Raw genomic sequence first — 22431 nt, forward strand, 5'->3', positions numbered from 1 at the left:
TGACCCCACAGCTCCACTATATATAGAATGGAGGCCCCACAGCCCCATATACACAGTATGATGCCCCTAAAGTGCCCCCCCACACAGTATGATGGCTCCACAGCCCCCTATACACTGTACAATACCCCTAAAGTCCCCCCCAGAGTATGATAGCCCCACAGCTCCCCTATATATAGAATAGAGGCCCCACAGCCCCCTGTACACAGTATGATGCCCCTAAAGTGCCCCCACACCGTATGATGGCCCCACAACTCCTCTAAATATATAATGGAGGCCCACAGCCCCCTATACACAGTATAATGGCCCCACAAATCCCCTATATATAGAATGGAGGACCCACAACTGTCCTCTACAACCCCAACATGGAGTTTGAGGGCCCCCACACACAATATGATGCCCCCCCCCAAGTTCTCCATTTAGCATAAAGGCCCCCACAGCTGGCAACACAGTATGGAGACCCCCATACACAGTTTGATAGCCTTGTAAAAATATTCACAGTTTTGTAACCTTCAAGTCAACCGATAAATGCAATGCAGCTCCAGTGCATCTGCTCCAGTCAAGCTTTGTTTACCATGGAGCAGGATTGGTGACCGCTGCTACCAATCACTGGCTTTAGTGGTAATTCTAGCATGTATGGCACAGGATTGCTGAGACCAGTGATATGGGTAGAGTAAGACTAGCGGAGCACTAGAGCCTCAGAGGCTTTTTCACGTGAGTGCTTTTTTTGTTATTTTATGCTATTTGTACCATTTGGCCAATTTTTGGAGTTATAGCGCATGTCTTTCTTTTTAGCCAAAAAACATTAAATTATGATTTTAGCTCGACTTGCGCACGATCTAAAGTATACGGGGGGGTCTTCCTGACTCTTCTCTAACGGAAACAGAAAAAATAAAAATGGGGAAATACCAGATCCACAATTATATGTAACAATGGAACGCAAGAAATGTATCTGTTCCTTTGCAAAAAAAAGAAATAGAAATCATCACCTGCTCAGGACGCACATCATGTGCAGCTCTGGTTCATGTCGCTCCCTTCCAAGACTACACAGTATCTCCAGAGGGAATAATATTTCCAGTTTACGAAACCAGAGAAGATGCCAAGTCGGACTATGACTGCACAATCCAGATAAACTTGTCAAATACGGGAACTTTGGTTCCCACAAATATGGTTAATTGCTTCGGATGCTACCTTGACGTTCACGATTGAAATCCAGTCTAAATAATATAGGCTGCATTTGGTCGGGTATTTAAACAAATGGCCATGCAAAAAGGAGGAATGGAAATGTGAGCCTCATCAGAGACTATAACATTCATTTTTGGAGCAAGGAAACAAGGGGAAGGTTGGCATCACAGCAATACCAGGGCAATCACGGGCAACAGTAGGATTCTTGAGTGCATGCTTACCTGGTGAGAGAGTATATGCTGTAATGGAGATATTGCAGGGAGAGAAAAAGAAGCCGTTCCCCCATCTACTCATGTGACCACTGCAGCCAATCACTGGCCTCAGTAATGTACAGTGTGAGACCACTGAGGTCAATGATTTGCTGTAGATGTCCTGATGGTAGACAGAGATGTCATTGCTGAACCAAGGTAAAAAAAAGGACTGTTGGAGAGATCTACAGTATAGTAATGCCATTTTTTGGATAGATGGAAGTGAAAGATATTGGAGAGGGAAAACAAATATGTAAAATCCCTCAGATGACAACGTTCTGACATACAGAGGGCTACAATGTTGTCACTATAGCCATAGTAATTATAGTCATAGCTGCCAAGGCGGCTGCCATGGGACTGCTCTGCATAGTTGCCAAGATATGGATAACATTCCCAGGGACTCTGCTGCTGGGCAGGGAACTAAACGTATCATGATCAATGCATCCTGGACATAAGAATGTTATTATGTGCATCCTAAGTGCTTCCTTAAAGGGGGTTTCCTGGACTCTGTTATTGATTGCCTATCTGTAGGTTATGCAAATGAGCTCTAATCCAGGAGGAAGAAAACTGGTTCTCTAATGCCCCCACTGCAGAAAACTACTCTGCTCTAGTGGAGGTCAATGTCCGACCCTTTACCAAGCCTTACAACATGACCTGAAATATTTAGCCAAACTAGAGTCTTCTCCAATAGGAAAAGACAATCATCGGCAGACCGCTGTTTCAGGGTTCTTGCAGTTGTTGGCCGGGTGAAATACTTTTGGCAGAAGTTTAGGAGGGAGCTCTTACTCCGTGTGAAAACCATCAGCTGGTGTAGAGAGACTTATAGATCAGGCAATGCTCCTTGGATCCTGGGAAAAGGGAATGTAAATTAGCTTTTCTCTAGGAGGGAGAAAGGTGACTTTCTATTTTGAAGTGGCTAACCTTTCCAGGACTTTGTAATTGATTGGCTAGCCTTAGGATAGGTCATCAACATCAGAGGGGGTTTGACTCAAGGCACTTCATCGAGTGTCACGTCTCCACTGCTCATTAGGCACAGCTCTGTGTGCTCTATAGTAGCTGTGATGAATACTGCAGCACTCTACAGATCAGTACTAACAAGGAGCAGCAGCACCAGGCACAGCTCTGTGCACTCTACAGTAGCTGTGATGAATACTGCAGCACTCTACAGATCAGTCCTAACAAGGAGCAGCAGCACCAGGCACAGCTCTGTGCGCTCTATAGTAGCTGTGATGAATACTGCAGCACACTACAGATCAGTCCTAACAAGGAGCAGCAGCACCAGGCACTGCTCTGTGCACTCTATAGTAGCTGTGATGAATACTGCAGCACTCTACAGATCAGTCCTAACAAGGAGCAGCAGTACCAGGCACAGCTCTGTGCGCTCTATAGTAGCTGTGATGAATACTGCAGCACTCTACAGATCAGTCCTAACAAGGAACAGCAGCACCAGGCACAGCTCTGTGCACTCTATAGTAGCTGTGATGAATACTGCAGCACTCTACAGATCAGTCCTAACAAGGAGCAGCAGCACCAGGCACTGCTCTGTGCACTCTATAGTAGCTGTGATGAATACTGCAGCACTCTACAGATCAGTCCTAACAAGGAGCAGCAGTACCAGGCACAGCTCTGTGCGCTCTATAGTAGCTGTGATGAATACTGCAGCACTCTACAGATCAGTCCTAACAAGGAGCAGCAGCACAAGGCACAGCTCTGTGCACTCTATAGTAGCTGTGATGAATACTGCAGCACTCTACAGATCAGTTCTAACAAGGAGCAGCAGCACCAAGCACAGATCTGTGCACTCTATAGTAGCTGTGATGAATAATTCAGCACTCTACAGATCAGTCCTGACAAGGAGCAGCAGCACCAGGCACAGCTCAGTGCACTCTATAGTAACTGTGATTAATACTGCAGCACTCTACAGATCAGTAATAACAAGGAGCAGCAGCACCAGGCACAGCTCTGTGCACTCTATAGTAACTGTGATTAATACTGCAGCACTCTACAGATCAGTACTAACAAGGAGCAGCAGCACCAGGCACAGCTCTGTGCACTCTATAGTAGCTGTGATGAATACTTCAGCACTCTACAGATCAGTCCTGACAAGGAGCAGCAGCACCAGACACAGCTCTGTGCACTCTATAGTAGCTGTGATGAATACTTCAGCACTCTACAGATCAGTCCTAACAAGGAGCAGCAGCACCAGGCACAGCTCTGTGCACTCTATAGTAACTGTGATTAATACTGCAGCACTCTACAGATCAGTACTAACAAGGAGCAGCAGCACCAGGCACAGCTCTGTGCACTCTATAGTAGCTGTGATGAATACTGCAGCACTCTACAGATCAGTACTAACAAGGAGCAGCAGCACCAGGCACAGCTCTGTGCGCTCTATAGTAGCTGTGATTAATACTGCAGCACTCTAAAGATCAGTCCTAACAAGGAGCAGCAGCACCAGGCACAGCTCTGTGCACTCTATAGTAGCTGTGATGAATACTGCAGCACTCTACAGATCAGTACTAACAAGGAGCAGCAGCACCAGGCAAAGCTCTGTGCGCTCTATAGTAGCTGTGATGAATACTGCAGCACTCTACAGATCAGTCCTAACAAGGAGCAGCAGCACCAGGCACAGCTCTGTGCACTCTATAGTAGCTGTGATGAATACTGCAGCACTCTACAGATCAGTCCTAACAAGGAGAAGCAGCACAAGGCACAGCTCTGTGCACTCTATAGTAGCTGTGATGAATACTACAGCACTCTACACATCAGTCCTAACAAGGAGCAGCAGCACCAGGCACAGCTCTGTGCGCTCTATAGTAGCTGTGATGAATACTGCAGCACTCTACAGATCAGTCCTAACAAGGAGCAGCAGCACCAGGCACAGCTCTGTGCACTCTATAGTAGCTGTGATGAATACTGCAGCACTCTACAGATCAGTACTAACAAGGAGCAGCAGCACCAGGCAAAGCTCTGTGCGCTCTATAGTAGCTGTGATGAATACTGCAGCACTCTACAGATCAGTCCTAACAAGGAGCAGCAGCACCAGGCACAGCTCTGTGCACTCTATAGTAGCTGTGATGAATACTGCAGCACTCTACAGATCAGTCCTAACAAGGAGAAGCAGCACAAGGCACAGCTCTGTGCACTCTATAGTAGCTGTGATGAATACTACAGCACTCTACACATCAGTCCTAACAAGGAGCAGCAGCACCAGGCACAGCTCTGTGCGCTCTATAGTAGCTGTGATGAATACTGCAGCACTCTACAGATCAGTCCTAACAAGGAGCAGCAGCACAAGGCACAGCTCTGTGCACTCTATAGTAGCTGTGATGAATACTGCAGCACTCTACAGATCAGTCCTAACAAGGAGCAGCAGCACCAAGCACAGTTCTGTGCACTCTATAGTAGCTGTGATGAATAATTCAGCACTCTACAGATCAGTCCTGACAAGGAGCAGCAGCACCAGGCACAGCTCAGTGCACTCTATAGTAACTGTGATTAATACTGCAGCACTCTACAGATCAGTACTAACAAGGAGCAGCAGCACCAGGCACAGCTCTGTACACTCTATAGTAGCTGTGATGAATAATGCAGCACTCTCAAATCAGTCCTAACAAGGAGCAGCAGCACCAGGCACAGCTCTGTGCGCTCTATAGTAGCTGTGATGAATACTGCAGCACTCTACAGATCAGTCCGAACAAGGAGCAGCAGCACCAGGCACAGCTCTGTGCACTCTATAGTAGCTGTGATGAATACTGCAGCACTCTCAGATCAGTACTAACAAGGAGCAGCAGCACCAGGCAAAGCTCTGTGCGCTCTATAGTAGCTGTGATGAATACTGCAGCACTCTACAGATCAGTCCTAACAAGGAGCAGCAGCACCAGGCACAGCTCTGTGCGCTCTATAGTAGCTGTGATCAATACTGCAGCACTCTACAGATCAGTCCTAACAAGGAGCAGCAGGACCAGGCACAGCTCTGTGCACTCTATAGTAGCTGTGATGAATACTGCAGCACTCTACAGATCAGTCCTAACAAGGAGCAGCAGCACCAGGCACAGCTCTGTGCACTCTATAGTAGCTGTGATGAATACTGCAGCACTCTCAGATCAGTCCTAACAAGGAGTAGCAGCACCAAGCACAGCTCTGTGCACTCTATAGTAGCTGTGATGAATAATTCAGCACTCTACAGATCAGTCCTGACAAGGAGCAGCAGCACCAGGCACAGCTCAGTGCACTCTATAGTAACTGTGATTAATACTGCAGCACTCTACAGATCAGTACTAACAAGGAGCAGCAGCACCAGGCACAGCTCTGTGCACTCTATAGTAGCTGTGATGAATACCTCAGCACTCTACAGATCAGTCCTGACAAGGAGAAGCAGCACCAGACACAGCTCTGTGCACTCTATAGTAGCTGTGATGAATACTGCAGCACTCTACAGATCAGTACTAACAAGGAGCAGCAGCACCAGGCAAAGCTCTGTGCACTCTATAGTAGCTGTGATTAATACTGCAGCACTCTACAGATCAGTACTAACAAGGAGCAGCAGTACCAGGCACAGCTCTGTGCACTCTATAGTAGCTGTGATGAATACTGCAGCACTCTACAGATCAGTCCTAACAAGGAGCAGCAGCACCAGGCACAGCTCTGTGCGCTCTATAGTAGCTGTGATGAATACTGCAGCACTCTGCAGATCAGTCCTAACAAGGAGCAGCAGCACCAGGCACAGCTCTGTGCACTCTATAGTAGCTGTGATGAATACTGCAGCACTCTACAGATCAGTCCTAACAAGGAGCAGCAGCACCAGGCACAGCTCTGTGCACTCTATAGTAGCTGTGATGAATACTGCAGCACTCTACAGATCAGTCCTAACAAGGAGCAGCAGCACAAGGCACAGCTCTGTGCACTCTATAGTAGCTGTGATGAATAATTCAGCACTCTACAGATCAGTCCTAACAAGGAGCAGCAGCACCAAGCACAGCTCTGTGCACTCTATAGTAGCTGTGATGAATAATTCAGCACTCTACAGATCAGTCCTGACAAGGAGCAGCAGCACCAGGCACAGCTCAGTGCACTCTATAGTAACTGTGATTAATACTGCAGCACTCTACAGATCAGTACTAACAAGGAGCAGCAGCACCAGGCACAGCTCTGTGCACTCTATAGTAGCTGTGATGAATACTTCAGCACTCTACAGATCAGTCCTGACAAGGAGCAGCAGCACCAGACACAGCTCTGTGCACTCTATAGTAGCTGTGATGAATACTTCAGCACTCTACAGATCAGTCCTAACAAGGAGCAGCAGCACCAGGCACAGCTCTGTCCACTCTATAGTAACTGTGATTAATACTGCAGCACTCTACAGATCAGTACTAACAAGGAGCAGCAGCACCAGGCACAGCTCTGTGCACTCTATAGTAGCTGTGATGAATACTGCAGCACTCTACAGATCAGTACTAACAAGGAGCAGCAGCACCAGGCACAGCTCTGTGCGCTCTACAGTAGCTGTGATTAATACTGCAGCACTCTAAAGATCAGTCCTAACAAGGAGCAGCAGCACCAGGCACAGCTCTGTGCACTCTATAGTAGCTGTGATGAATACTGCAGCACTCTACAGATCAGTCCTAACAAGGAGAAGCAGCACAAGGCACAGCTCTGTGCACTCTATAGTAGCTGTGATGAATACTACAGCACTCTACACATCAGTCCTAACAAGGAGCAGCAGCACCAGGCACAGCTCTGTGCGCTCTATAGTAGCTGTGATGAATACTGCAGCACTCTACAGATCAGTCCTAACAAGGAGCAGCAGCACAAGGCACAGCTCTGTGCACTCTATAGTAGCTGTGATGAATACTGCAGCACTCTACAGATCAGTCCTAACAAGGAGCAGCAGCACCAAGCACAGCTCTGTGCACTCTATAGTAGCTGTGATGAATAATTCAGCACTCTACAGATCAGTCCTGACAAGGAGCAGCAGCACCAGGCACAGCTCAGTGCACTCTATAGTAACTGTGATTAATACTGCAGCACTCTACAGATCAGTACTAACAAGGAGCAGCAGCACCAGGCACAGCTCTGTACACTCTATAGTAGCTGTGATGAATAATGCAGCACTCTTAAATCAGTCCTAACAAGGAGCAGCAGCACCAGGCACAGCTCTGTGCGCTCTATAGTAGCTGTGATGAATACTGCAGCACTCTACAGATCAGTCCGAACAAGGAGCAGCAGCACCAGGCACAGCTCTGTGCACTCTATAGTAGCTGTGATGAATACTGCAGCACTCTCAGATCAGTACTAACAAGGAGCAGCAGCACCAGGCAAAGCTCTGTGCGCTCTATAGTAGCTGTGATGAATACTGCAGCACTCTACAGATCAGTCCTAACAAGGAGCAGCAGCACCAGGCACAGCTCTGTGCGCTCTATAGTAGCTGTGATCAATACTGCAGCACTCTACAGATCAGTCCTAACAAGGAGCAGCAGGACCAGGCACAGCTCTGTGCACTCTATAGTAGCTGTGATGAATACTGCAGCACTCTACAGATCAGTCCTAACAAGGAGCAGCAGCACCAAGCACAGCTCTGTGCACTCTATAGTAGCTGTGATGAATAATTCAGCACTCTACAGATCAGTCCTGACAAGGAGCAGCAGCACCAGGCACAGCTCAGTGCACTCTATAGTAACTGTGATTAATACTGCAGCACTCTACAGATCAGTACTAACAAGGAGCAGCAGCACCAGGCACAGCTCTGTGCACTCTATAGTAGCTGTGATGAATACCTCAGCACTCTACAGATCAGTCCTGACAAGGAGCAGCAGCACCAGACACAGCTCTGTGCACTCTATAGTAGCTGTGATGAATACTTCAGCACTCTACAGATCAGTCCTAACAAGGAGCAGCAGCACAAGGCACAGCTCTGTGCACTCTATAGTAACTGTGATTAATACTGCAGCACTCTACAGATCAGTACTAACAAGGAGCAGCAGCACCAGGCACAGCTCTGTGCACTCTATAGTAGCTGTGATGAATACTGCAGCACTCTACAGATCAGTCCTAACAAGGAGCAGCAGCACCAGGCACAGCTCTGTGCACTCTATAGTAGCTGTGATGAATACTGCAGCACTCTACAGATCAGTACTAACAAGGAGCAGCAGCACCAGGCAAAGCTCTGTGCGCTCTATAGTAGCTGTGATGAATACTGCAGCACTCTACAGATCAGTCCTAACAAGGAGCAGCAGCACCAGGCACAGCTCTGTGCACTCTATAGTAGCTGTGATGAATACTGCAGCACTCTACTGATCAGTCCTAACAAGGAGCAGCAGGACCAGGCACAGCTCTGTGCACTCTATAGTAGCTGTGATGAATACTGCAGCACTCTCAGATCAGTCCTAACAAGGAGCAGCAGCACCAGGCACACCTCTGTGCACTCTATAGTAGCTGTGATTAATACTGCAGCACTCTACAGATCAGTCCTAACAAGGAGCAGCAGCACCAGGCACAGCTCTGTGCACTCTATAGTAGCTGTGATGAATGCTGCAGCACTCTCAGATCAGTCCTAAGAAGGAGCAGCAGCACCAGGCACAGCTCTGTGCACTCTTTAGTAGCTGTGATGAATACTGCAGCACTCTACAGGTCAGCACTAACAAGGAGCAGCAGCACCAGGCACAGCTCTGTGCACTCTATAGTAGCTGTGATGAATACTGCAGCACTCTACAGATCAGACCTAACAAGGAGCAGCAGCACCAGGCACAGCTCTGTGCGCTCTATAATAGCTGTGATGAATACTGCAGCACTCTACAGATCAGTCCGAACAAGGAGCAGCAGCACCAGGCACAGCTCTGTGCGCTCTATAGTAGCTGTGATGAATACTGCAGCACTCTACAGATCAGTCCGAACAAGGAGCAGCAGCACCAGGCACAGCTCTGTGCGCTCTATAGTAGCTGTGATGAATACTGCAGCACTCTACAGATCAGTCCTAACAAGGAGCAGCAGCACCAGGCACAGCTCTGTGCACTCTATAGTAGCTGTGATGAATACTGCAGCACTCTACAGATCAGTACTGACAAGGAGCAGCAGCACCAGGCACAGCTCTGTGCACTCTATAGTAGCTGTGATGAATACTGCAGCACTCTACAGATCAGTACTGACAAGGAGCAGCAGCACCAGGCACAGCTCTGTGCACTCTATAGTAGCTGTGATGAATACTGCAGCACTCTACAGATCAGTACTGACAAGGAGCAGCAGCACCAGGCACAGCTCTGTGCACTCTATAGTAGCTGTGATGAATACTTCAGCACTCTACAGATCAGTACTAACAAGGAGCAGCAGCACCAGGCACAGCTCTGTGCACTCTATAGTAGCTGTGATGAATACTGCAGCACTCTACAGATCAGTACTAACAAGGAGCAGCAGCACCAGGCACAGCTCTGTGCACTCTATAGTATCTATGATGAATACTGCAGCACTCTACAGCTCAGTACTAACAAGGAGCAGCAGCACCAGGCACAGCTCTGCACACTCTATAGTAGCTGTGATGAATAATGCAGCACTCTCAGATCAGTCCTAACAAGGAGCAGCAGCACCAGGCACAGCTCTGTGCGCTCTATAGTAGCTGTGATGAATACTGCAGCACTCTACAGATCAGTCCGAACAAGGAGCAGCAGCACCAGGCACAGCTCTGTGCACTCTATAGTAGCTGTGATGAATACTGTAGCACTCTCAGATCAGTACTAACAAGGAGCAGCAGCAACAGGCAAAGCTCTGTGCGCTCTATAGTAGCTGTGATGAATACTGCAGCACTCTACAGATCAGTACTAACAAGGAGCAGCAGCACCAGGCACAGCTCTGTGCACTCTATAGTAGCTGTGATGAATACTTCAGCACTCTACAGATCAGTCCTAACAAGGAGCAGCAGCACCAGGCACAGCTCTGTGCGCTCTATAGTAGCTGTGATGAATACTGCAGCACTCTACAGATCAGTCCTAACAAGGAGCAGCAGGACCAGGCACAGCTCTGTGCACTCTATAGTAGCTGTGATGAATACTGCAGCACTCTACAGATCAGTCCTAACAAGGAGCAGCAGCATCAGGCACTGCTCTGTGCACTCTATAGTAGCTGTGATGAATACTGCAGCACTCTCAGATCAGTCCTAACAAGGAGCAGCAGCACCAGGCACAGTTCTGTGCGCTCTATATTAGCTGTGATGAATACTGCAGCACTCTACAGGTCAGTACTAACAAGGAGCAGCAGCACCAGGCACAGCTCTGTGCGCTCTATAGTAGCTGTGATGAATACTGCAGCACTCTACAGATCAGTCCTAACAAGGAGCAGCAGGACCAGGCACAGCTCTGTGCACTCTATAGTAGCTGTGATGAATACTGCAGCACTCTACAGATCAGTCCTAACAAGGAGCAGCAGCACCAGGCACAGCTCTGTGCACTCTATAGTAGCTGTGATGAATACTGCAGCACTCTCAGATCAGTCCTAACAAGGAGCAGCAGCACCAAGCACAGCTCTGTGCACTCTATAGTAGCTGTGATGAATAATTCAGCACTCTACAGATCAGTCCTGACAAGGAGCAGCAGCACCAGGCACAGCTCAGTGCACTCTATAGTAACTGTGATTAATACTGCAGCACTCTACAGATCAGTACTAACAAGGAGCAGCAGCACCAGGCACAGCTCTGTGCACTCTATAGTAGCTGTGATGAATACCTCAGCACTCTACAGATCAGTCCTGACAAGGAGCAGCAGCACCAGACACAGCTCTGTGCACTCTATAGTAGCTGTGATGAATACTGCAGCACTCTACAGATCAGTACTAACAAGGAGCAGCAGCACCAGGCACAGCTCTGTGCACTCTATAGTATCTGTGATGAATACTGCAGCACTCTACAGATCAGTACTAACAAGGAGCAGCAGCACCAGGCACAGCTCTGCACACTCTATAGTAGCTGTGATGAATAATGCAGCACTCTCAGATCAGTCCTAACAAGGAGCAGCAGCACCAGGCACAGCTCTGTGCGCTCTATAGTAGCTGTGATGAATACTGCAGCACTCTACAGATCAGTCCGAACAAGGAGCAGCAGCACCAGGCACAGCTCTGTGCACTCTATAGTAGCTGTGATGAATACTGTAGCACTCTCAGATCAGTACTAACAAGGAGCAGCAGCACCAGGCAAAGCTCTGTGCGCTCTATAGTAGCTGTGATGAATACTGCAGCACTCTACACATCAGTCCTAACAAGGAGCAGCAGCACCAGGCACAGCTCTGTGCGCTCTATAGTAGCTGTGATGAATACTGCAGCACTCTACAGATCAGTCCTAACAAGGAGCAGCAGGACCAGGCACAGCTCTGTGCACTCTATAGTAGCTGTGATGAATACTGCAGCACTCTACAGATCAGTCCTAACAAGGAGCAGCAGCACCAGGCACTGCTCTGTGCACTCTATAGTAGCTGTGATGAATACTGCAGCACTCTCAGATCAGTCCTAACAAGGAGCAGCAGCACCAGGCACAGCTCTGTGCGCTCTATATTAGCTGTGATGAATACTGCAGCACTCTACAGGTCAGTACTAACAAGGAGCAGCAGCACCAGGCACAGCTCTGTGCACTCTATAGTAGCTGTGATGAATACTGCAGCACTCTACAGATCAGACCTAACAAGGAGCAGCAGCACCAGGCACAGCTCTGTGCGCTCTATAGTAGCTGTGAAGAATACTGCAGCACTCTACACATCAGTCCTGACAAGGAGCAGCAGCACCAGGCACAGCTCTGTGCGCTCTATAGTAGCTGTGATGAATACTGCAGCACTCTACAGATCAGTCCGAACAAGGAGCAGCAGCACCAGGCACAGCTCTGTGCGCGCTATAGTAGCTGTGATGAATACTGCAGCACTCTACAGATCAGTCCTAACAAGGAGCAGCAGCACCAGGCACAGCTCTGTGCACTCTACAGTAGCTGTGATGAATACTGCAGCACTCTACAGATCAGTCCTAACAAGGAGCAGCAGCACCAGGCACAGCTCTGTGCGCTCTATAGTAGCTGTGATGAGTACTGCAGCACTCTACAGATAGTACTAACAAGGAGCAGCAGCACCAGGCACAGCTCTGTACACTCTATAGTAGCTGTAATGAATACTGCAGCACTCTACAGATCAGTACTAACAAGGAGCAGCAGCACCAGGCACAGCTCTGTGCACTCTATAGTAGCTGTGATGAATACTGCAACACTCTCAGATCAGTACTAACAAGGAGCAGCAGCACCAGGCACAGCTCTGTGCACTCTACAGTAGTGTGATGAATACTGCAGCACTCTACAGATCAGTCCTAACAAGGAGCAGCAGCACCAGGCACAGCTCTGTGCATTCTGTAGTAGCTGTGACAAATACTGCAGCACTCTACAGATCAGTCCTAACAAGGAGCAGCAGCACCAGGCACAGCTCTGTGCCCTCTATAGTAGCTGTGATGAATACTGCAGCACTCTACAGATCAGTCCTAACAAGGAGCAGCAGCACCAGGCACAGCTCTGTGCACTCTGTAGAAGCTGTGATGAATACTGCAGCACTCTACAGATCAGTCCTAACAAGGATCAGCAGCACCAGGCACTGCTCTGTGCACTCTATAGTAGCTGTAATGAATACTGCAGCACTCTACAGATCAGTCCTAACAAGGAGCAGCAGCACCAGGCACAGCTCTGTGCGCTCTATAGTAGCTGTAATGAATACTGCAGAACTCTACAGATCAGTACTAACAAGGAGCAGCAGCACCAGGCACAGCTCTGTGCACTCTATAGTAGCTGTGATGAATACTGCAGCACTCTACATATCAGTAATAACAAGGAGCAGCAGCACCAGGCACAGCTCTGTGCACTCTATAGTAGCTGTGATGAATACTGCAGCACTCTACAGGTCAGTACTAACAAGGAGCAGCAGCACCAGGCACAGCTCTGTGCACTCTATAGTAGCTGTGATGAATACTGCAGCACTCTACAGATCAGTACTAACAAGGAGCAGCAGCACCAGGCACAGCTCTGTGCACTCTATAGTAGATGTGATGAATACTGCAGCACTCTACAGGTCAGTACTAACAAGGAGCAGCAGCACCAGGCACAGCTCTGTGCGCTCTATAGTAGCTGTGATAAATATTCCAGCACTCTACAGATCAGTACTAACAAGGAGCAGCAGCACCAGGCACAGCTCTGTGCGCTCTATAGTAGCTGTGATAAATACTCCAGCACTCTACAGATCAGTACTATCAAGGAGCAGCAGCACCAGGCACAGCTCTGTGCACTCTATAGTAGCTGTGATGAATACTGCAGAACTCTACAGATCAGTACCAACAAGGAGCAGCAGCACCAGGCACAGCTCTGTGCGTTCTGTAGTAGCTGTGATGAATACTGCAGCACTCTACAGATCAGTCCTAACAAGGAGCAGCAGCACCAGGCACAGCTCTGTGCACTCTATACTAGCTGTGATTAATACTGCAGCACTCTACAGATCAGTACTAACAAGGAGCAGCAGCACCAGGCACAGCTCAGTGCACTCTATAGTAGCTGTGATGAATACTGCAGCACTCTACAGATCAGTACTAACAAGGAGCAGCAGCACCAGGCACAGCTCTGTGCACTCTATAGTAGCTGTGATGAATACTGCAGCACTCTACAGATCAGTACTAACAAGGAGCAGCAGCACCAGGCACAGCTCTGTGCACTCTACAGTAGTTGTGACAAATACTGCAGCACTCTACAGATCAGTACTAACAAGGAGCAGTAGCACCAGGCACAGCTCTGTGCACTCTATAGTAGCTGTGATGAATACTGCAGCACTCTAAAGATCAGTACTAACAAGGAGCAGCAGCACCAGGCACAGCTCTGTGCACTCTACAGTAGCTGTGATGAATACTGCAGCACTCTACAGATCAGTCCTAACAAGGAGCAGCAGCACCAGGCACAGCTCTGTGCACTCTATAGTAGCTGTGATGAATACTGCAGCACTCTACAGATCAGTACTAACAAGGAGCAGCAGCACCAGTCACAGCTCTGTGCACTCTACAGTAGCTGTGATAAATACTGCAGCACTCTACTGATCAGTACTAACAAGGAGCAGCAGCACCAGGCACAGCTCTGTGCGCCCTACAGTAGCTGTGATAAATACTGCAGCACTCTACAGATCAGTACTAACAAGGAGCAGCAGCACCAGGCACAGCTCTGTGCGCTCTATAGTAGCTGTGATGAATACTGCAGCACTCTACAGATCAGTACTAACAAGGAGCAGCAGCACCAGGCACAGCTCTGTGCACTCTATAGTAGCTGTGATGAATACTGCAGAACTCTACAGATCAGTACTAACAAGGAGCAGCAGCACCAGGCACAGCTCTGTGCACTCTATAGTAGCTGTGATTAATACTGCAGCACTCTACAGATCAGTACTAACAAGGAGCAGCAGCACCAGGCACAGCTCTGTGCACTCTATAGTAGCTGTGATGAATACTGCAGCACTCTACAGATCAGTACTAACAAGGAGCAGCAGCACCAGGCACAGCTCTGTGCACTCTATAGTAGCTGTGATGAATACTTCAGCACTCTACAGATCAGTACTAACAAGGAGCAGCAGCACCAGGCACAGCTCTGTGCACTCTATAGTAGCTGTGATGAATACTGCAGCACTCTACAGATCAGTACTAACAAGGAGCAGCAGCACCAGGCACAGCTCTGTGCGCTCTATATTAGCTGTGATGAATACTTCAGCACTCTACAGATCAGTACTAACAAGGAGCAGCAGCACCAGGCACAGCTCTGTGCGCTCTATAGTAGCTGTGATGAATACTGCAGCACTCTACAGATCAGTACTAACAAGGAGCAGCAGCACCAGGCACAGCTCTGTGCACTCTATAGTAGCTGTGATTAATACTGCAGCACTCTACAGATCAGTACTAACAAGAAGCAGCAGCACCAGGCACAGCTCTGTGCACTCTATAGTAGCTGTGATGAATACTGCAGCACTCTACAGATCAGTACTAACAAGGAGCAGCAGCACCAGTCACAGCTCTGTGCACTCTACAGTAGCTGTGATAAATACTGCAGCACTCTACTGATCAGTACTAACAAGGAGCAGCAGCACCAGGCACAGCTCTGTGCGCTCTACAGTAGCTGTGATAAATACTGCAGCACTCTACAGATCAGTACTAACAAGGAGCAGCAGCACCAGGCACAGCTCTGTGCGCTCTATAGTAGCTGTGATGAATACAGCAGCACTCTACAGATCAGTACTAACAAGGAGCAGCAGCACCAGGCACAGCTCTGTGCACTCTATAGTAGCTGTGATGAATACTGCAGAACTCTACAGATCAGTACTAACAAGGAGCAGCAGCACCAGGCACAGCTCTGTGCACTCTATAGTAGCTGTGATTAATACTGCAGCACTCTACAGATCAGTACTAACAAGGAGCAGCAGCACCAGGCACAGCTCTGTCCACTCTATAGTAGCTGTGATGAATACTGCAGCACTCTACAGATCAGTACTAACAAGGAGCAGCAGCACCAGGCACAGCTCTGTGCACTCTATAGTAGCTGTGATGAATACTTCAGCACTCTACAGATCAGTACTAACAAGGAGCAGCAGCACCAGGCACAGCTCTGTGCACTCTATAGTAGCTGTGATGAATACTGCAGCACTCTACAGATCAGTACTAACAAGGAGCAGCAGCACCAGGCACAGCTCTGTGCACTCTATAGTAGATGTGATGAATACTGCAGCACTCTACAGGTCAGTACTAACAAGGAGCAGCAGCACCAGGCACAGCTCTGTGCGCTCTATAGTAGCTGTGATAAATATTCCAGCACTCTACAGATCAGTACTATCAAGGAGCAGCAGCACCAGGCACAGCTCTGTGCACTCTATAGTAGCTGTGATTAATACTGCAGCACTCTACAGATCAGTACTAACAAGGAGCAGCAGCACCAGGCACAGCTCTGTGCACTCTATAGTAGCTGTGATGAATACTGCAGCACTCTACAGATCAGTACTAACAAGGAGCAGCAGCACCAGGCACAGCTCTGTGCACTCTATAGTAGCTGTGATGAATACTTCAGCACTCTACAGATCAGTACTAACAAGGAGCAGCAGCACCAGGCACAGCTCTGTGCACTCTATAGTAGCTGTGATGAATACTGCAGCACTCTACAGATCAGTACTAACAAGGAGCAGCAGCACCAGGCACAGCTCTGTGCGCTCTATAGTAGCTGTGATGAATACTTCAGCACTCTACAGATCAGTACTAACAAGGAGCAGCAGCACCAGGCACAGCTCTGTGCGCTCTATAGTAGCTGTGATGAATACTGCAGCACTCTACAGATCAGTACTAACAAGGAGCAGCAGCACCAGGCACAGCTCTGTGCACTCTATAGTAGCTGTGATTAATACTGCAGCACTCTACAGATCAGTACTAACAAGAAGCAGCAGCACCAGGCACAGCTCTGTGCACTCTATAGTAGCTGTGATGAATACTGCAGCACTCTACAGATCAGTACTAACAAGGAGCAGCAGCACCAGTCACAGCTCTGTGCACTCTACAGTAGCTGTGATAAATACTGCAGCACTCTACTGATCAGTACTAACAAGGAGCAGCAGCACCAGGCACAGCTCTGTGCGCTCTACAGTAGCTGTGATAAATACTGCAGCACTCTACAGATCAGTACTAACAAGGAGCAGCAGCACCAGGCACAGCTCTGTGCGCTCTATAGTAGCTGTGATGAATACAGCAGCACTCTACAGATCAGTACTAACAAGGAGCAGCAGCACCAGGCACAGCTCTGTGCACTCTATAGTAGCTGTGATGAATACTGCAGAACTCTACAGATCAGTACTAACAAGGAGCAGCAGCACCAGGCACAGCTCTGTGCACTCTATAGTAGCTGTGATTAATACTGCAGCACTCTACAGATCAGTACTAACAAGGAGCAGCAGCACCAGGCACAGCTCTGTCCACTCTATAGTAGCTGTGATGAATACTGCAGCACTCTACAGATCAGTACTAACAAGGAGCAGCAGCACCAGGCACAGCTCTGTGCACTCTATAGTAGCTGTGATGAATACTTCAGCACTCTACAGATCAGTACTAACAAGGAGCAGCAGCACCAGGCACAGCTCTGTGCACTCTATAGTAGCTGTGATGAATACTGCAGCACTCTACAGATCAGTACTAACAAGGAGCAGCAGCACCAGGCACAGCTCTGTGCACTCTATAGAAGATGTGATGAATACTGCAGCACTCTACAGGTCAGTACTAACAAGGAGCAGCAGCACCAGGCACAGCTCTGTGCGCTCTATAGTAGCTGTGATAAATATTCCAGCACTCTACAGATCAGTACTAACAAGGAGCAGCAGCACCAGGCACAGCTCTGTGCGCTCTATAGTAGCTGTGATAAATACTCCAGCACTCTACAGATCAGTACTATCAAGGAGCAGCAGCACCAGGCACAGCTCTGTGCACTCTATACTAGCTGTGATTAATACTGCAGCACTCTACAGATCAGTACTAACAAGGAGCAGCAGCACCAGGCACAGCTCAGTGCACTCTATAGTAGCTGTGATGAATACTGCAGCACTCTACAGATCAGTCCTAACAAGGAGCAGCAGCACCAGGCACAGCTCTGTGCACTCTATAGTAGCTGTGATGAATACTGCAGCACTCTACAGATCAGTACTAACAAGGAGCAGCAGCACCAGTCACAGCTCTGTGCACTCTACAGTAGCTGTGATAAATACTGCAGCACTCTACTGATCAGTACTAACAAGGAGCAGCAGCACAAGGCACAGCTCTGTGCGCCCTACAGTAGCTGTGATAAATACTGCAGCACTCTACAGATCAGTACTAACAAGGAGCAGCAGCACCAGGCACAGCTCTGTGCGCTCTATAGTAGCTGTGATGAATACTGCAGCACTCTACAGATCAGTACTAACAAGGAGCAGCAGCACCAGGCACAGCTCTGTGCACTCTATAGTAGCTGTGATGAATACTGCAGAACTCTACAGATCAGTACTAACAAGGAGCAGCAGCACCAGGCACAGCTCTGTGCACTCTATAGTAGCTGTGATTAATACTGCAGCACTCTACAGATCAGTACTAACAAGGAGCAGCAGCACCAGGCACAGCTCTGTGCACTCTATAGTAGCTGTGATGAATACTGCAGCACTCTACAGATCAGTACTAACAAGGAGCAGCAGCACCAGGCACAGCTCTGTGCACTCTATAGTAGCTGTGATGAATACTTCAGCACTCTACAGATCAGTACTAACAAGGAGCAGCAGCACCAGGCACAGCTCTGTGCACTCTATAGTAGCTGTGATGAATACTGCAGCACTCTACAGATCAGTACTAACAAGGAGCAGCAGCACCAGGCACAGCTCTGTGCACTCTATAGTAGCTGTGATTAATACTGCAGCACTCTACAGATCAGTACTAACAAGAAGCAGCAGCACCAGGCACAGCTCTGTGCACTCTATAGTAGCTGTGATGAATACTGCAGCACTCTACAGATCAGTACTAACAAGGAGCAGCAGCACCAGTCACAGCTCTGTGCACTCTACAGTAGCTGTGATAAATACTGCAGCACTCTACTGATCAGTACTAACAAGGAGCAGCAGCACCAGGCACAGCTCTGTGCGCTCTACAGTAGCTGTGATAAATACTGCAGCACTCTACAGATCAGTACTAACAAGGAGCAGCAGCACCAGGCACAGCTCTGTGCGCTCTATAGTAGCTGTGATGAATACTGCAGCACTCTACAGATCAGTACTAACAAGGAGCAGCAGCACCAGGCACAGCTCTGTGCACTCTATAGTAGCTGTGATGAATACTGCAGAACTCTACAGATCAGTACTAACAAGGAGCAGCAGCACCAGGCACAGCTCTGTGCACTCTATAGTAGCTGTGATTAATACTGCAGCACTCTACAGATCAGTACTAACAAGGAGCAGCAGCACCAGGCACAGCTCTGTGCACTCTATAGTAGCTGTGATGAATACTGCAGCACTCTACAGATCAGTACTAACAAGGAGCAGCAGCACCAGGCACAGCTCTGTGCACTCTATAGTAGCTGTGATGAATACTTCAGCACTCTACAGATCAGTACTAACAAGGAGCAGCAGCACCAGGCACAGCTCTGTGCACTCTATAGTATCTGTGATGAATACTGCAGCACTCTACAGATCAGTACTAACAAGGAGCAGCAGCACCAGGCACAGCTCTGTGCGCTCTATAGTAGCTGTGATGAATACTTCAGCACTCTACAGATCAGTACTAACAAGGAGCAGCAGCACCAGGCACAGCTCTTTGCGCTGTATAGTAGCTGTGATGAATACTGCAGCACTCTACAGATCAGTACTAACAAGGAGCAGCAGCACCAGGCACAGCTCTGTGCACTCTATAGTAGCTGTGATTAATACTGCAGCACTCTACAGATCAGTACTAACAAGAAGGAGCAGCACCAGGCACAGCTCTGTGCACTCTATAGTAGCTGTGATGAATACTGCAGCACTCTACAGATCAGTACTAACAAGGAGCAGCAGCACCAGGCACTGGTCTGTGCACTCTATAGTAGCTGTGATGAATACTGCAGCACTCTAGAGATCAGTACTAACAAGGAGCAGCAGCACCAGGCACAGCTCTGTGCACTCTATAGTAGCTGTGATGAATACTGCAGCACTCTAGAGATCAGTACTAACAAGGAGCAGCAGCACCAGGCACAGCTCTGTGCACTCTATAGTAGCTGTGATGAATACTGCAGCACTCTACAGATCAGTCCTAACAAGGAGCAGCAGCACCAGGCACAGCTCTGTGCACTCTATAGTAGCTGTGATGAATACTGCAGCACTCTACAGATCAGTACTAACAAGGAGCAGCAGCACCAGGCACAGCTCTGTGCACTCTATAGTAGCTGTGATGAATACTGCAGCACTCTAGAGATCAGTACTAACAAGGAGCAGCAGCACCAGGCACAGCTCTGTGCGCTCTATAGTAGCTGTGATGAATACTGCAGCACTCTACAGATCAGTACTAACAAGGAGCAGCAGCACCAGGCACAGCTCTGTGCGCTCTATAGTAGCTGTGATGAATACTGCAGCACTCTACAGATCAGTACTAACAAGGAGCAGCAGCACCAGGCACAGCTGTGTGCACTCTATAGTAGCTGTGATGAATACTGCAGCATTCTACAGATCAGTACTAACAAGAAGCAGCAGCACCAGGCACAGCTCTGTGCGCTCTATAGTAGCTGTGATTCATACTGCAGCACTCTACAGATCAGTACTAACAAGAAGCAGCAGCACCAGGCACAGCTCTGTGCGCTCTATAGTAGCTGTGATGAATACTGCAGTACTCTGCAGATCAGTACTAACAAGGAGCAGCAGCACCAGGCACAGCTCTGTGCACTCTATAGTAGCTGTGATTAATACTGCAGCACTCTACAGATCAGTCCTAACAAGGAGCAGCAGCACCAGGCACAGCTCTGTGCGCTCTATAGTAGCTGTGATTAATACTGCAGCACTCTACAGATCAGTACTAACAAGGAGCAGCAGCACCAGGCACAGCTCTGTGCACTCTATAGTAACTGTGATTAATACTGCAGCACTCTACAGATCAGTACTAACAAGGAGCAGCAGCACCAGGCACAGCTCTGTGCGCTCTATAGTAGCTGTGATGAATACTGCAGCACTCTACAGATCAGTACTAATAAGGAGCAGCAGCACCAGGCACAGCTCTGTGCACTCTATAGTAGCTGTGATTAATACTGCAGCACTCTACAGATCAGTACTAACAAGGAGCAGCAGCACCAGGCACAGCTCTGTGCACTCTATAGTAGCTGTGATTAATACTGCAGCACTCTACAGATCAGTCCTAACAAGGAGCAGCAGCACCAGACACAGCTCTGTGCGCTCTATAGTAGCTGTGATGAATACTGCAGTACTCTACAGATCAGTACTAACAAGGAGCAGCAGCACCAGGCACAGCTCTGTGCACTCTATAGTAGCTGTGATTAATACTGCAGCACTCTACAGATCAGTACTAACAAGGAGCAGCAGCACCAGGCACTGCTCTGTGCACTCTATAGTAGCTGTGATGAATACTGCAGCACTCTACAGATCAGTACTAACAAGGAGCAGCAGCACCAGGCACAGCTCTGTGCACTCTATAGTAGCTGTGATTAATTCTGCAGCACTCTACAGATCAGTCCTAACAAGGAGCAGCAGCACCAGGCACAGCTCTGTGCGCTCTATAGTAGCTGTGATTAATACTGCAGCACTCTACAGATCAGTAATAACAAGGAGCAGCAGCACCAGGCACAGCTCTGTACACTCTATAGTAGCTGTGATTAATACTGCAGCACTCTACAGATCAGTACTAACAAGGAGCAGCAGCACCAGGCACAGCTCTGTGCACTCTATAGTAGCTGTGATGAATACTGCAGCACTCTACAAATCAGTACTAACAAGGAGCAGCAGCACCAGGCACAGCTCTGTGCACTCTATAGTAGTTGTGATGAATACTGCAGCACTCTACAGATCAGTACTAACAAGGAGCAGCAGCACCAGGCACAGCTCTGTGCACTCTACAGTAGCTGTGACAAATACTGCAGCACTCTACTGATCAGTACTAACAAGGAGCAGCAGCACCAGGCACAGCTCTGTGCGCCCTACAGTAGCTGTGATAAATACTGCAGCACTCTACAGATCAGTACTAACAAGGAGCAGCAGCACCAGGCACAGCTCTGTGCGCTCTATAGTAGCTGTGATGAATACTGCAGCACTCTACAGATCAGTACTAACAAGGAGCAGCAGCACCAGGCACAGCTCTGTGCACTCTATAGTAGCTGTGATGAATACTGCAGAACTCTACAGATCAGTACTAACAAGGAGCAGCAGCACCAGGCACAGCTCTGTGCACTCTATAGTAGCTGTGATTAATACTGCAGCACTCTACAGATCAGTACTAACAAGGAGCAGCAGCA

At 48.4% G+C, this 22431-nt stretch overlaps 1 protein-coding gene across 2 annotated transcripts in view; it reads left to right on the forward strand.

Moving 5' to 3' along the window:
• The window catches only part of SCN2B (sodium voltage-gated channel beta subunit 2), a 59158-nt gene that overhangs the window by 23185 nt on the left and 13542 nt on the right, over window positions 1-22431 (forward strand). The gene's annotated exons all lie outside the window — the stretch shown is intronic.

This window comes from Phyllobates terribilis, unplaced genomic scaffold (assembly GCF_046119375.1).
Source record: "Phyllobates terribilis strain yellow unplaced genomic scaffold, ASM4611937v1 Scaffold_12__6_contigs__length_324123572, whole genome shotgun sequence".
In the NCBI taxonomy this organism is placed as follows: Eukaryota; Metazoa; Chordata; class Amphibia; order Anura; family Dendrobatidae; genus Phyllobates; species Phyllobates terribilis.